At 39.3% G+C, this 13,953-nt stretch overlaps 1 long non-coding RNA gene across 2 annotated transcripts in view; it reads left to right on the top strand.

Moving 5' to 3' along the window:
- LOC137632638 (uncharacterized) overlaps positions 1 to 13,953 on the top strand; it is a 50,702-nt gene that overhangs the window by 28,803 nt on the left and 7,946 nt on the right. For both annotated transcript variants that reach the window (XR_011042069.1, XR_011042070.1), the window contains exons 2-3: positions 2,390 to 2,493; positions 3,065 to 3,393. This is a non-coding gene — a long non-coding RNA (uncharacterized lncRNA). The remainder of the gene's footprint in view (positions 1 to 2,389; positions 2,494 to 3,064; positions 3,394 to 13,953) is intronic.

Below are 13,953 nucleotides of genomic sequence, written 5' to 3'. Positions count from 1 at the left end.
ATGAACAATTGGAATAAAATTTTAAGAGCATTAAAATAGATACATTCTGTGCTTGTTTGCATAGAAAATATCATTGATAGAGAAGAGAGGAAGTGAAATTAATAACAGACTGGACATGGGGAGGAATGTCTATTTGAAGGAAAATTGTTTACATTTTAAAAGTAACTCAAAAATTTTTTGATTCTTTGGGTTGCATCTTGAGATAGATCAGATTAAAAGCTTTGTTAATCCTACACCTGGATTTCTCCTTCAAAGTTCTCTACTATTTCTTCCCTATGCCACTTGTACAGGATTAATACCTTCAGTAATCTTTTGACTTGGGGAGAAGAGGGAAAGAGCAGTCAATATAACAATGATAAAGTAAAAATTGTTTCAATACAGTGATAAGTCAAAAGATGGTGAAATTCAATCCTTTTATCAGTATATTATAAAAAGTGCTCTGATAAAGGGACGAAGTCTGGTCGCATAATAACACTGTATTAGTCAAAATAGGCAAGTCAACCTTTGGGCATGCTAGTCCATCCCCATATACCCAAGAGACTGGCCAATCTCGGCAGGACTGGCCTGTCCGGTCAAACTTGCTGAAAGGATGAGAGGAAAGGGTAGTCACGCTGGGTTTGTCCTGTTTACTCCCCATACACGTTAAGGATTGGCCAGTTCGTGCCAGTCGGGGTCTAATCAGTGCACCAGTCCTCTGCGTGTATGGCCTGCTTCAAGATAGTCTTCCTTCTGGGTCTTAAAACAGCAAAGTGGGTCCGTGAGTTGCATGGTCTTTTGCAACATACATTGTAGGGAGTGGGGACAGGTGACACTTGGCTCTGTCCGTGGGTTCGTTGCTAAGACTGCAGATCTTTCTATGGCGCTTCCAAGATGTGGGCCGTTCCAGATGGCGAGTCTGTTCTGTATCTGAGGTCTTTCTTCAAACAAACAACACGAGCTTTCTCACATGTTAACAAAATGTTTGTTAGCAAGGGCATGGTCAAAAGAAATGCCACAAGGAATACGATCTCTTCGTCAATTCGACAGGTAAAAGATCCTGATTTCCCCACAATGGTGTAGACTCTGAACTCTTAATGCTAGGGGCAGTAGCACGTCTGTAGCATTTAAAATGAACTACCTGCGGCAGCAGGTACTTAAAGCGGTTGTGTGGAAACATCCCACTGCCTGTAAGACAACCCACAAAAAGCTAGAGACCTTCTCCATTGGTCCTGTGGTGGCTGCACAACATTTGGTCTAAACACCTCAAGCTCCCTTGTTGGACAAGTAGCAGGTGGTTGAGGGCAGACATTACCTGGGGTTAGTCTGGGATGAAGGACAAGAGGGACTGGCTTCTGCTGCCGCCCTTCATTTACCTCTCTAATAGGGTACAGCACTCTGCAAGCTGGCCTGTAACGCCTGCAGATATGAACCATTTCCTTTGTTTAACTGGATATGTGTTGAAACGTATGTTACATCCCCATTCCCTTAGCGAGGGGCAATGTCTAAAGGATTATTTGGTGGAGCTCCCCTACTCCAAGAGTTCTTACCTGGACAAGTCACGTTGCTTAGTTATCACTCTGCTTAGTTATCACTCAATTACACTGATTGATTGCCCAGGCTGTCATCTTGCGCATATGCATGAGAAGTTAGTGAGGTGTCAGGGTGTTCATCTATAAACTCGTGTGAAGCTTGCAGACACCCCAGGTGAATCTTTCTCTTTAAAGAGCCAGAGGGTTTGTAGTATCAGAACAAATAAATTTGGAAATAATTTTTATTTTTCTTAAAGATACAAACCTTGAGCTCTTTATACAGGTTTGTCCTGCCATCACCTGTGTCTGTTTGTGTGTGTGTGTGTGTGTGTGTGTGTGTGTGTGAGGTTAGCCAGTACCCCTTCCTGCTAACTTGACAGGGGTTATTTATACCTTGCCAAAAGTCTTATGGCTAGTTTCCAGCTTCACTGAAAGTATATTTCCTATAAAATGCTCAGGTTTGAAAAAATGCAAATTCAGAATTTTTTATATTGTTACAGCTTACCTCAACAGATTGCATTACTCCTGTATGTGACCTGATTAGTGTTTTTAATGTCAGTTTCTCCACCCGATTAACTGAGTTCCTTACTATTTTTGCTTCACACACAAGTAAATCTAAAACATGACCACTTCACCAAATGTGGAAACCTAAGCCTAATGTAGGCTTCTCAAACATATAGCAGAATTGAGGTAGTAAATCAGGGACATGAAATGTTACGGAATGCACTATTAATTGTACCGGTGTTACTAGATGTCCATGAAAGTTTTGGTTATTGGGTCTATCCATTCACAATTTTACATTACTGTTAATAGAGATTACAATTAGCCTTCATATAGATTAGGCCTAACTATTCCACTAATAATAATCTATTCTTTTTCAGGTCCTTGGCTGTTGAGATTTGTTGAATTCTCCCAAACCACTTCACACTAGCTTGAAGTAACTAGGTTCTTACATCACAATGGGATTTGGTTTATTGAATGAAAGGTAAGGTGGTGTGTTATGCTTTATTTTCTTAAAATTATCAGCAATATACATGTATTTTATGTATGAATTACATATATGAAAATATGGTTAATAAAAAGTTCAATCTATTCATTGGTTTAATGATTTATAAAGTGAAAATCAGAAAAATTTATTTTATAAGGCAATGTAACTTCGATGAAAAATATTGATTGCACAAGATTTTGAGACAAATTTATTGCAAGCACTTTCAAAATTTTCCTCTCTTGTATAATACAATACATTACAATAGTTTATGAAGAATAAATGGTTAAACTATTTGGTAAGCAAGATAGTTTGTTAGCAAAAAAATCCTAATTGTTTTTTTTTTACATACTGTTGCTAGTAGAGTTAGCATTTGTTGAATTTTACTGATGACATTCATGCTGCTTGACAAACTCATTATCAATGTTTATTAGTTACCTAGAAATTTGTAAATTACTTTTAATAGATAACTTTTAATGGGAGGAATCTTAAATGTTTTTCTATTGATTTCCCCTTTAATTTTACATAGTAAAGAACTTGATCATTATAGTAAAGGTTATTTTCTTTGCAGGTTCATTGCTACAGAAACTTCTGAAAGCGGTAGAATTCCCATTACATGTACGGAGCAAGTGACAGATGACTTCCGAAATTGTCCTAAGCTGAAAATGGTCTAAGATGGAAAAGTAAAATGGTATAAAAATACTGCTCTTAGGGAGGAGGATGAATTAATGGCTTATGCTGTTTTGATGGCCGCAAACAAGAAGAATAAGGATTCAGGAAACTTGCATTTGGTATATAATCCTAAGGCTGAAGAGAAACATTAAATGGTGAAGAGCTTTAACATTAGGAATAATCGACATGATATAAAGAAAAAAAAATTGGTAACAAAAGTGGATGCAGGTGGGACTTGTACCAACCGTGTTTCACACAATTGTACATAATTCCTTTTGTATATATTATGCTTGTATCTTCGCTCCTCCCTCGCACTAAAACGAACATGAAAATTCCTGTCTGGTTTTTCCTCTGTCTTGTGAACTTGTCATGTCCTGTTGCCTTGAGGTTTTGTATATAAGGAGAGTGTTCCACAACAATATAACTCAGTTGATTGCATCCTGCCTTTGAGTTCACAACCCTCTCTCGGCTCCGTCACAGACTGCTCTTGTCATTAGTTTTTTCCTGAAATTTAGGGTGTACAGTATATAGAACATGCATAGCAAGTATCATATGCTGACCTTTTTCACAATGTAAGAGGTATGGATGAAGAAATTTCTGGTAACTGTTCAGGTAATAATACAAAAAAAAGATTGGCAAATGTGCCCAGGACAGAAAAAGCAAGATATATATCGTGTGTGAATTACAGAGATGGCAAAGTTCTGGATATAGATACAAGGATAATAATGGAAAATAAAGACCACTCATGTAAAGGTTAGCTTCTTGGATTTTAGCTACAAGTATTGAAGTAGTAGGTTAGGGAGGGCACTAGCCACCTGTTGAGATACTACCGCTAGAGTTATGGGGTCCTTTGACTTGCCCGACAGTACTTCATTTAATCCTTCTCTGTGGTTACAGTTCACTTTCCCTTTGCCTACACATACACCGAATAGTCTGGCCTATTCTTTACAGATTCTTCTCTCCTCATACACCTGACAACACTGAGATTACCAAACAATACTTCTTCACCCAATGGGTTAACTATTGCACTGGCTATGTTTCTCTTGGTGAGGGTAGAAGAGAGAATAGCTGTGGCAGGGAGCTCTTCTAGGAGAAGGACACTCCAATATAAAACCCTTGTGTTCTAGTCTTCGATAGTGCCATAGACTCCGTACCATGGTCTTCCACTGTCTTGGGTTAGAGTTTTCTTGCTTGAGGGTACACTTGGGCACACTATTCTATCTAATTTCTCTTCTTGTTTTGTTAAAGTTTTTATAGTTTATATAGGAAATATTTATTTTAATGTTCTTAAAATATTTTATTTTTTCTTTGTTTCCTTTCCTCACTGGGATGTTTTCCCTTTTGGGTCCCCTAGGAACTGGAAAATATTGAAGATTTAACAGTGAAAAAGAAATTTAGTAGAATCTGGAACCTGGCCGAATGAAAACAAGAACGTAACGTTGTGCCAATGAACTTTCTGAGAGGTTACAATTTTTCAACTTTTCAAGTCACTTGCTCACCAAAAAGAGCTCTTATGAAAGTAAGGAAGATCTAACCACCTTCTTTAATTAATCTAATGATAGGGGTTTTGTAGAGGCTGAAGCGTCCAACAAGCATGACGTGAACAAACATCTGATAATGAGATTTGGTAAACTTTTGGAATTTTGACATCCACACTTAAAAAATTAGTTTGGGGTAAAGTGGTTTCAGGTTGTATTTTGACTGGACTGAGAGACTTTCTTTAGCCTATGAGAAGGCAAGAGATAATTATATACATACAGTTTACATATGGGATGATTTGGAACCTGCTTGTAGCTAATTCTTTTGTAAAATCTTAATTATTTTCCCCATTCCACAGATATGTGTCAAAGAAATATTTACAAACAAGAGGAATGTTGTTGTTTCTCCACTCAGGAAATCATCTTTGGAAATGAGATCCGTGTCTTCTGTTCAGGAAGAAACCATCAATTTCAAGCCTCATTTGTCATGAATTAGAACTTTAGTTAATTTAGGTTCAATGAGCAATTTGTCTTGCTGTACTAGAAAAATAGCAAAGATAATTCTCTTTCATTTCACTGTAAGATTGATATAGGGTAGTGTGTAGTTTCATCCATAATGTTACAAAGTTATAAATATTACAGAATTACCTAATATATTAGTCAAATGTATTAGAAGATATTTACCTTGATTCAGTAGGCCAGATATCGGGAATTTATCAATTCAGGATAAATATTCACCTAGCATCAGGTAGTTTGTTGTTCAGTCCTTACTCTTTAGACCATAAACCATTTTTACATCTATGATTTAGCAATTACTATATGTCTTCATTTCAGACAGAATAATTAGGTGTAATTAAATGTTATATACAGCAGTAGACAACACATTAATTTACAAATGATAGGTTTTATTGATGATTTACCAGAATCTCTTGTGGTAGTGTAAGATTTGTTTGTGACGTAAAATGTATGAGGCAGGTAATTTTTTGGGGAAATTTCTATTTGAATAATGATAGCTATGCTGTCCTATATTATATTAGAACAAGCTTCTAGTAGGGCAAAGGTCCGTACATCAGTCGAAGCATTTGTAGCAATTGCTTATGGAAAGCGAGGAATTAATTTTTTAGCAGCTTGTCTTTGATGACCATATCACTTGCTGTATGTTATGAACTAAGTTTAATATAGGTGTGGTATTATAGATTTAAATATCAAGTTACATTCTGTGATAGGAAATATTAAAAAATAATTTATTAATATCAAATTTATTTACACTTAAAGTAGTGTATTGGTAATGTTAATCTAGGTACAGTACTTGAATTGCTAAATTAACTCAAAAAGTAGAAGTTTGGTTTTGATAGTAAGCAAAGGATATATTTAGTGGAGGAATCAATAAGTAAACTCGTCTGAAGAATTGTTTATTCTGCTTAATTGGTTGTCATACGCAAAAGCTGTAAAAGTCCTTTTAAAGGCTTGGGATTTTTTATAAAAGGATAATTAAGTTCTTTTACCTATGATAGTTACTGTTTAATTAACTATTGTTTAATAAATAATCCCTTTCAAGTAGCTGTACAAAGCATAGGTAACTTCAGTGCAAATGTGGCATTTCATAACATTACCAAAAGTGACATTTTACTAAATGAGTTTTGTCTCGTTTCAGAGACAAATTCATCTTAGATTTCAGGAAGGATACATTTTAGAATCTCGTGGCTTTCCAAATATAAATGGAATTAGAAATACTTTTTATCTTTGTTGATTGATAGGTTTGGGTAACTTTAAAATTTCCTATGCCACAGTATCATTTTTTTTAAGGTGTAAACCCTCTTAATGTATGTTCAATTACCATTGAATTTCATAAGCTGTAAGGCAACAAGTTCATTTGCAAACTTAGAAAACGGAAAGTTTTTGTAAAACCAAGATTTAGATTGAATTTATTGTACAAGGACTTCTGTATTTCAACTTATGCTCTGCTTTTTTCTTACTTATCATGACCTAATGGGTAACAAAAAGAAATTTATATCTGGGCATGTCATGCGTATAACTCTGCAACCTAGGTTTTAATTATTAAGGATTTTGAGGACAGTTTTAATATTGTTTAGAGGATAAAATTGGAGTAACTCGAGTAACATTAATCCTTTACAGCATCTTGGGAATAGAAAAGTGGTCAGAGATTGAGATATTTCCTATTTTGTATAAAAGTTTTTAAAAGTCATAACTTATATTTAATGAAAACATTGTGTAGTTAAAGTTTGCAGAAATCTGAACTAGCAATAATCCTATTCAATGTTGATAGCTATTGAAACTTGACATTCATACTATTCAGTATACAGTGATACCTCGGTACTCGACCATAATCCGTTCGAGATCCGTGTTCGACCTCCGATTTGTTCGAGTACCGAATTTTTTTTCCCCATAAGAAATAATGGTATATATTCTATTCCGTTCCCAAGCACTCGAACAGGCCCAAAATATTAATAAAACGTGTACCTAAACAACAATAATTATCTAAATGTGTATGAAATTGGTCAGAAAATCCTATAAAACAATTTTAAACCATTTACTGTACTAAAATAAAACAATTTTAAACCATTTTCTGTACTGTAGTGAACATACCTTTGAGCAGCGGTTCGATGGCATACAGGGATGGATGTGGAGAGGATGGAAGGGGGAGGTTACTGCTTGGAAGGAGAGTCCCCTTCCATGATGTGGCGGGGTAGTTCTCCTTCAGGAGTTGTTTCTCTCTCCAATGAAAGGGTGGGCAGATCTATTTCAGGGGTTTCTTCTCTTCTTTGTCTCTTCTTTGGAGGAGAAACAGGCTTTGATGTAGCAGCTTTCTTTTCTTTTGTGAAAAACTGGTCTATTGTTAATTATTTCTTCCTCCTCTGCAGTATTCTTCGAAAATGATGAATACCTGTTCTATTACGAATACCTGTTCTATTACGAAACTTTTCAAACCAACCCCTGCTCGCTTTAAATGTAAATGAATCACTTTCACTGGTACTCGGACTTTTCTTCACTAATTCTTCATAGATATGCAACGCTTTTTCACAAATGAACGCTTCACTAACACTTTCCCCGGCCAACTGTTTTTCTTTAATAAATATTAAAAGCAACTTTTCCATCTCCTCAATCACTTGTGGCCTTTGCTTAGTTACCGCCGTAACTCCCGTTGCAACATTCGCCTTCTTAATCATTTCTTTATGCTTTAAAAACGTAGAAATGGTCGACTTCGCCATTCCGTATTCTACCGCTAAATCGGACACTCGTACACCATTCTCATATTTCGCTATAATTTCCTTCTTCAACTCGATCGTTGTTCGCACTGTTTTCCTCTTCTCCTTCCCCTTAACACTCATTACTTTCTTGGGACTCATTATGAAAGCTAAAAAAGCAATTAAAAGCACTGAAAATCACTAAATCACAACGAATGCTGATCGCGCGTTGTCTGAGTGACGCTCTCGAGAGAACTGATGCTTCCCGAACAAGCGAGAGTGGCCGAGATGGCGCGATCATCACAAAGCCCATGCGGTCGTCACGTGTTCGGCTGGTCGAGTACCGAATTTTTGGTCGAGTACCGAATTTTTGGTCGAGCACCGCAGCAAAAATTTCTCGAAAATTTTGGTCGAACTCCGAATTGTTCGAGTATAGAGTCGTTCGACTACCGAGGTATCACTGTACTTTCTTAAGCATCATAGAGTTTAGTACCGTACTGTATTTTTACTCTTAGCGTTTCCCTGTCAGCAGTCTCTTACTATTCTCACTCATTGGATTAAAACATTTAATATTCTCATGCAATATTCCAACTCGTAAGACAGCAGTTTAGTTGTTCCATGATACAAATAGTTGGATCTTAGTTTGTCAGGGTAGTTGACTTCAGTAAAAGTTTTTATAAACATATTGGTGAATGATAAAGATTTTGTAATAAAGTTAGGGCAGTCAATGTTCTATGCTGTGATTTAAGCCAAGTTTCATCTTGCTATAATTTATGATAAGGAAAGCTTGTTAATTTAGTGTTAAAGACAACATGGGAACTAAGGCAGTATCTTTTAGAAATACAGTATCTTCCAAACCTGGCAGTTTTAACCCTTTTACCCCCAGGCTCTTTGGAAATTTCCAACCCTTAACCCCCAAGAGGTTATTTTTTTCCCAGCACATTTTACAGTATATTTTTTTTAAATTGCTCTAACAGCCTTAATTTTTGTCATAGAGAGGTCAGGTTGGTCTCATTCTCTTGGAAAATGCCTGAATTTTTTCAAAAAATTATCAAAAATATATAAAAAAAAAATTTATAGCCTTTTTTTTGCAAGGACGTACCATTACGTCCATGGAGGTAAAGGGATAAGTTTTGTGAAACGTACCAGTACGTCCTTTGGGGGTAAAAGGGTTAAAGAAGTTACACAGTAGAGTTATTGCTCATCATTCCTGGGATCAAGTTAAAGCACAGAAGTTCTTTTATACGCAATGTGTTAGATAGAGAAATTGGAGAGAACTAAAAGTACTCCTGAGGAGGCCGAGTTCTCAGCAGGGTGTGGCCAGTCAGTTATCAGTTTTGAAACCTATTCAAAGGATTCTGAGCTGATTGCTGAGATGAGAAGTCCCTTGCCTCTCGTGCTATTCCACATGCACATTCCATTTTCTCTGTTGACTCTTATAACCCATTCAAATGTAAAAGATAACTGCTTTGGCCAGAGGTTAACATGTTAGGGTGGTAATGTTGTTCCTGTGAGATGCCTTAGCTCACTTTTCTCTTTTGGTTATGATTATTCTTGTATCTAAACAAACTTTCGTTATTTGCCCCAAAAATCACATGCGGGTCCTTTATGAATGGCAAAAATCCATATATGGTGTAAAGATGTACTGTTTACATTATGCTCTTAACTTTTCATTGGGTTTTGAACAGGAGAATTGGTGTTTGTTGTCTTGGCAAGCTCATGGAAAACCGAGGAATGTTAAAATTTACCTGGAGAGTGCGAGTAGTAGGTGTCGGTGGCGTAGCCCAACTGTATTCTCTAGGGCCTGTCACGGCCCTCCCCTTTGATGAAGGGATTATCTAAATGGAAGACAGCCTGTGAATAGTGGTTTCCACACGCCCTTGATAAATACACGACACCAACAAGGTGTTCGTGCGAGGGTTGTAACCTCTGCATTCCATGGTTTATCTTTCTCTAGTATATTTGGAAGATTTATATTAGAAAAGTATAAGGAGGACCCTTTTCACCGGGCGTCACAGGTCTCTTCCCAGAAATAGATTTTTCCTTCGTCAAAATCCCTTTTTCAGTGTAATTTTCATATTTTAATTACTGTTTCATGGTCAATTCCGTCTATAGTTGATATAAGGAAAATTTTTAATATCAGAATTTTTTTATTAGTTTTTGTTGCTTAAGAATGAATTGGATTTGACCATCACATGCCCAGTTTTCTTTTTGAAAATAGTTTACATGAAAAATTGTTTTAAAAATTTTATATCGTTTGAAATATCTTGAAAAAGTAGAAATTATGTATATCATGAAACTCTTTAATTATAAAGTTATTCATTTAGTTAAGTTTATAAGAATACTTTTTATTACATTTAAGGACACATGCTTTAATCTCAAAAGCTGGTACCTGGCTGGGGCTTAAATAGCTTTAAATCTTAGGTTTAACATTCATATGTGCTTGAAATAAAGAAGGAATAGATACCTTGATGGCCACTTTCAGAAGTCTATGGGAGAAACTTAATGGGTTTATAATATTGTCAGTAATAAGATAAAACTTGTTGCATATATTGTACTAATTATGGGTGAATCATGATGGGAATTATAGGTATAGATTGCACCAGTACAAACTACAGAATATTATTTTGAAAGACTGGTAAATATTAGTCTTTCAGAGCCAAATTATTTTGAGAGATTTGTCTTTAAAATTTTTGGGAGCCATTCTTAAAGCATATAGACGATGTGTTTGGTGAGTGTGTCTTCTATGTTTGTGCATCTTTTTATTCCAGAATCAGTTTTGTGTGGTGTTTGATCTTACTAAGTTAGACCCAGAATTTTTATGCAAGCATTGAAATATGAACGCGTTCCGGTTGCTGAAGGTAGAATAGATGTAGTCAAAGCCTCTGCACCATAGAGGAGTGTTGATAATGCTGCTTAATATTGGATTTTAATGGTCAAACACAGGCGTTTGTTCGGATAAAATTCCGGTCCTCATCCTGCCAAAATGCTGTGAGGCCTTATTTATTTTCTCCAGCATGTCTTCATCGATCTTAGTTGTGGATGATACCATACTACCAAGGGACTTTAAAATTGGCACCACTTGTAGTTTGTGCATCATAAACACTGATCTGTTTTAGTTTGCTTTACTAGGGCTCCTTTTTTTCTTGTATTTATCTAGAACCAGGTTATTGCAGGGCAGCAAACTGGCATGTAGTTGTTTTTAAATGGGTGTGGAACTGTCTGTCGTGGTGCAGGTTTTCTTATATTTGGTATTCTATGAGGGCAACTGGTCTTTTAAGTTTACTTACAAGGTCGTCATTATAGGGAAGATGAACCGTTTAAAACGAACAGGGACCAGAGCATCACCCTGCTTTACTACTCCCTTAACCACGGGGGAGGATTAGGATTCCAGGCTGCCAATGCTAACTTTAGATTCAATGATGGATTAAAAGAGGCATGATATTTTATAGTTTTCAATATTAATCTTACCCGGTGATCATGTAGCTGCAGCTCTGCTGCCCGACAGAAAAAACCTACGGGCGGGATACGCCAGCGATCGCTATACAGGTGGGGGTGTACAACAACAGCGCCATCTGTCGAGTAGGTACTCCAGTACTTCTTGTCAACAAAGAACCAATTTTCTCTGTCGTGCCACCGGCAAGACCTACTTGATACGCTGTTGTTTCTGGAGTTGATTTTCACGCTATTTGGTGATGTATTCTCTCTAGTTATTAGCTTTCGCTGTACAGGAGTTATCATCAATACCTTATCAAGCTTTATTGATTAGATTTTGGATTATTTGTTGACGACTTGGATAGATTTTGGATTTCCCCCTTTGACTAATTCAAGATGTCTGACCCTTCTCAAGTCCCCAAGTACAGGCAGTGTAGCGCTAGGGACTGTTCTAGGCGTCTTCCGAAGGCCTCTATAGATCCTCACACCGTTTGTTCCAATTGTAGGGGTAAAGCCTGTCAATTGGAAGATCGATGTGGGGAATGTGCTGGGCTTTCGGAATTCGATTTTCAAGAATTCCTTAAGAATGCACGTAGGCTAGAGAAGGATAGGATCAGGAGGAGTTCGTCTCGCTCTTTTGATTTTTCCTCTCCCCATGCCCCTCAACCTATTCCTTCCCCTGTAGTGGTTACACCCGACCCTTCTACTAGCTCTCAGCAACCCTCGATGGCGGACATGATGCGTGCCATTCAGGCTCTTGGTGACAGAGTTGAGTCATTAGCGAATGACCGCAATCAACTCTTGGTCGACGTCAAAGAGTTGAAGGAGAAAAGTGCAGTGGGAAGTGTAGTGAGTGCAAGTGCTGTGAAAAGTGTCAGTGTTACGCATGAGGGTGCATCTGTTCGTGCCAGTCGTCCTCCCAGTCCGGGACCTCTTGCAAGCTCCCAAGCCCAGGGGAGAAGCAATGTCGAAGGACCAAAGGGTTCGACAGGCCTTGATCAGCGTACAGATGTACCCTCCGTGGTTGCGGACGTATCTTGCAGAGATCGTCCCACCCACAAACAGACGAGTGAGCCCATAAATTCCTCGTCTGCGGAAGAAGTTTCTCGTCAGAAACGCTGGACCAAGGTCTCACGACCTCTCAAGCGCAAGGTCCCTTCCGAGCGAGTCCAACGGCCCAGGTGTAGCCACTGGGTCAGTTCGGACTCGCCGCAGTCTTCCGAAGACTGCACACCTCCCAAGAGAGGTAGAGTGGTTCCGCAGCAGGCAATCACTCCGTCTGTTGCCGCACCAACCGCTGTAGACCCTAAGTGGTCTTTGCTGCAGTCTATGCAGACTCAGCTAGCTTCCTTCATGCAGGAGTATCGTGCTGAGAAGGTTGACACTGCACCCGTTAACCTACAACCTGCCACGGTTGTGCGCTCAGCTGACACTGCGGCTGCCTGCTCCCACACTCCGGCTGTGAGAGCTCCACCACCGATGCGCAGTCGACCCTGCCAGACGCATGTTGACGTTAGCCGACGTGCGGCACCCTCCGTTGACATGCGTGAGCTACCGCATCAGCAGTGGGAAGGTGCTGTCAAGCGGCCGTGTTTTGACGCAATGCGGCAGTCTCCGCAACCCACGGCAGTCCCCACCACGCACCACCACTCCGCTTTTGTTGTTGCCAGCTCTCAGACTGACCAGCAGCGGCATGATGTTGGATCCAGTGCAGCTACGCATGCACCCGTGCTGCCGGATTCAGCTGTTCAGCTTTCTTCTCCTCCTTTGCCACTTCCTCCTCAGCATTCGGATGAAGGAATCTCTGATGACGACGAAGCTGCGCATTTGGACGATCAACACTCCGACATAGATGAACCCAAGACTACGCCTCCCTCCGACATAGATGAACCCAAGACTACGCCTCCCTCCTTAGACTTTAGGAAAGTCCTTGCCCTGTTTAAGGAGTTGTATCCGGACCAGTTTGTGTCTGCAGCCCCACGCTCACCTCCCTCTGAGTTCGCTTTAGGCATGCAGTCAGCAGCTCCTGCCTTTACGAAGCTCGTACTCGCGCGCTCATCCAAGAGAGCTTTAAGGGTACTGGGAGAGTGGTTGCAGGCCAAGAAGCAACTTGGGAAGACATCCTTCATCTTTCCCCCAACCAAGCTTGCTTCCAAATCTAGCGTCTGGTATGCCACGGGAGAAGTTCTCGGCTTGGGAGTTCCTGCCTCTGCCCAGGGCGACTTCTCAAGTGTGGTAGACTCTCCCCGCAGACTGGCTATGAGACGCTCCAAGATTTGCTGGACTTTTTCGGACATGGACCATCTTTTGAAGGGAGTTTTCCGTGCGTTTGAGATCTTCAACTTCCTGGACTGGTGTTTGGGAGCGTTGAGCAGAAAGACCTCCCCTTCGGATAAGGACTCTGCCATGCTCATCATGTCATGCATGGACAAAGCCATTCGGGATGGGTCTGGCGAGCTTGCGGCTTCTTTCGTGTCTGGAGTTCTTAAGAAGCGAGATCACCTTTGCTCCTTCTTGTCGGCGGGGATCACACCATGTCAGAAGTCAGAGCTGATGTTTGCTCCGCTATCCAAGTGTCTCTTTCCTGAAGAGCTGATCAAGGGGATTGCCGCCTCGTTGATCCAGAAAGACACCCATGACCTGGTGGCGTCATCTGCACGTAAAGTCAC

The sequence above is a fragment of the Palaemon carinicauda genome, chromosome 41 (genome assembly GCF_036898095.1).
Source record: "Palaemon carinicauda isolate YSFRI2023 chromosome 41, ASM3689809v2, whole genome shotgun sequence".
Taxonomy (NCBI): domain Eukaryota; kingdom Metazoa; phylum Arthropoda; class Malacostraca; order Decapoda; family Palaemonidae; genus Palaemon; species Palaemon carinicauda.
This window is presented reverse-complemented; position numbering and strand designations above follow the sequence as displayed.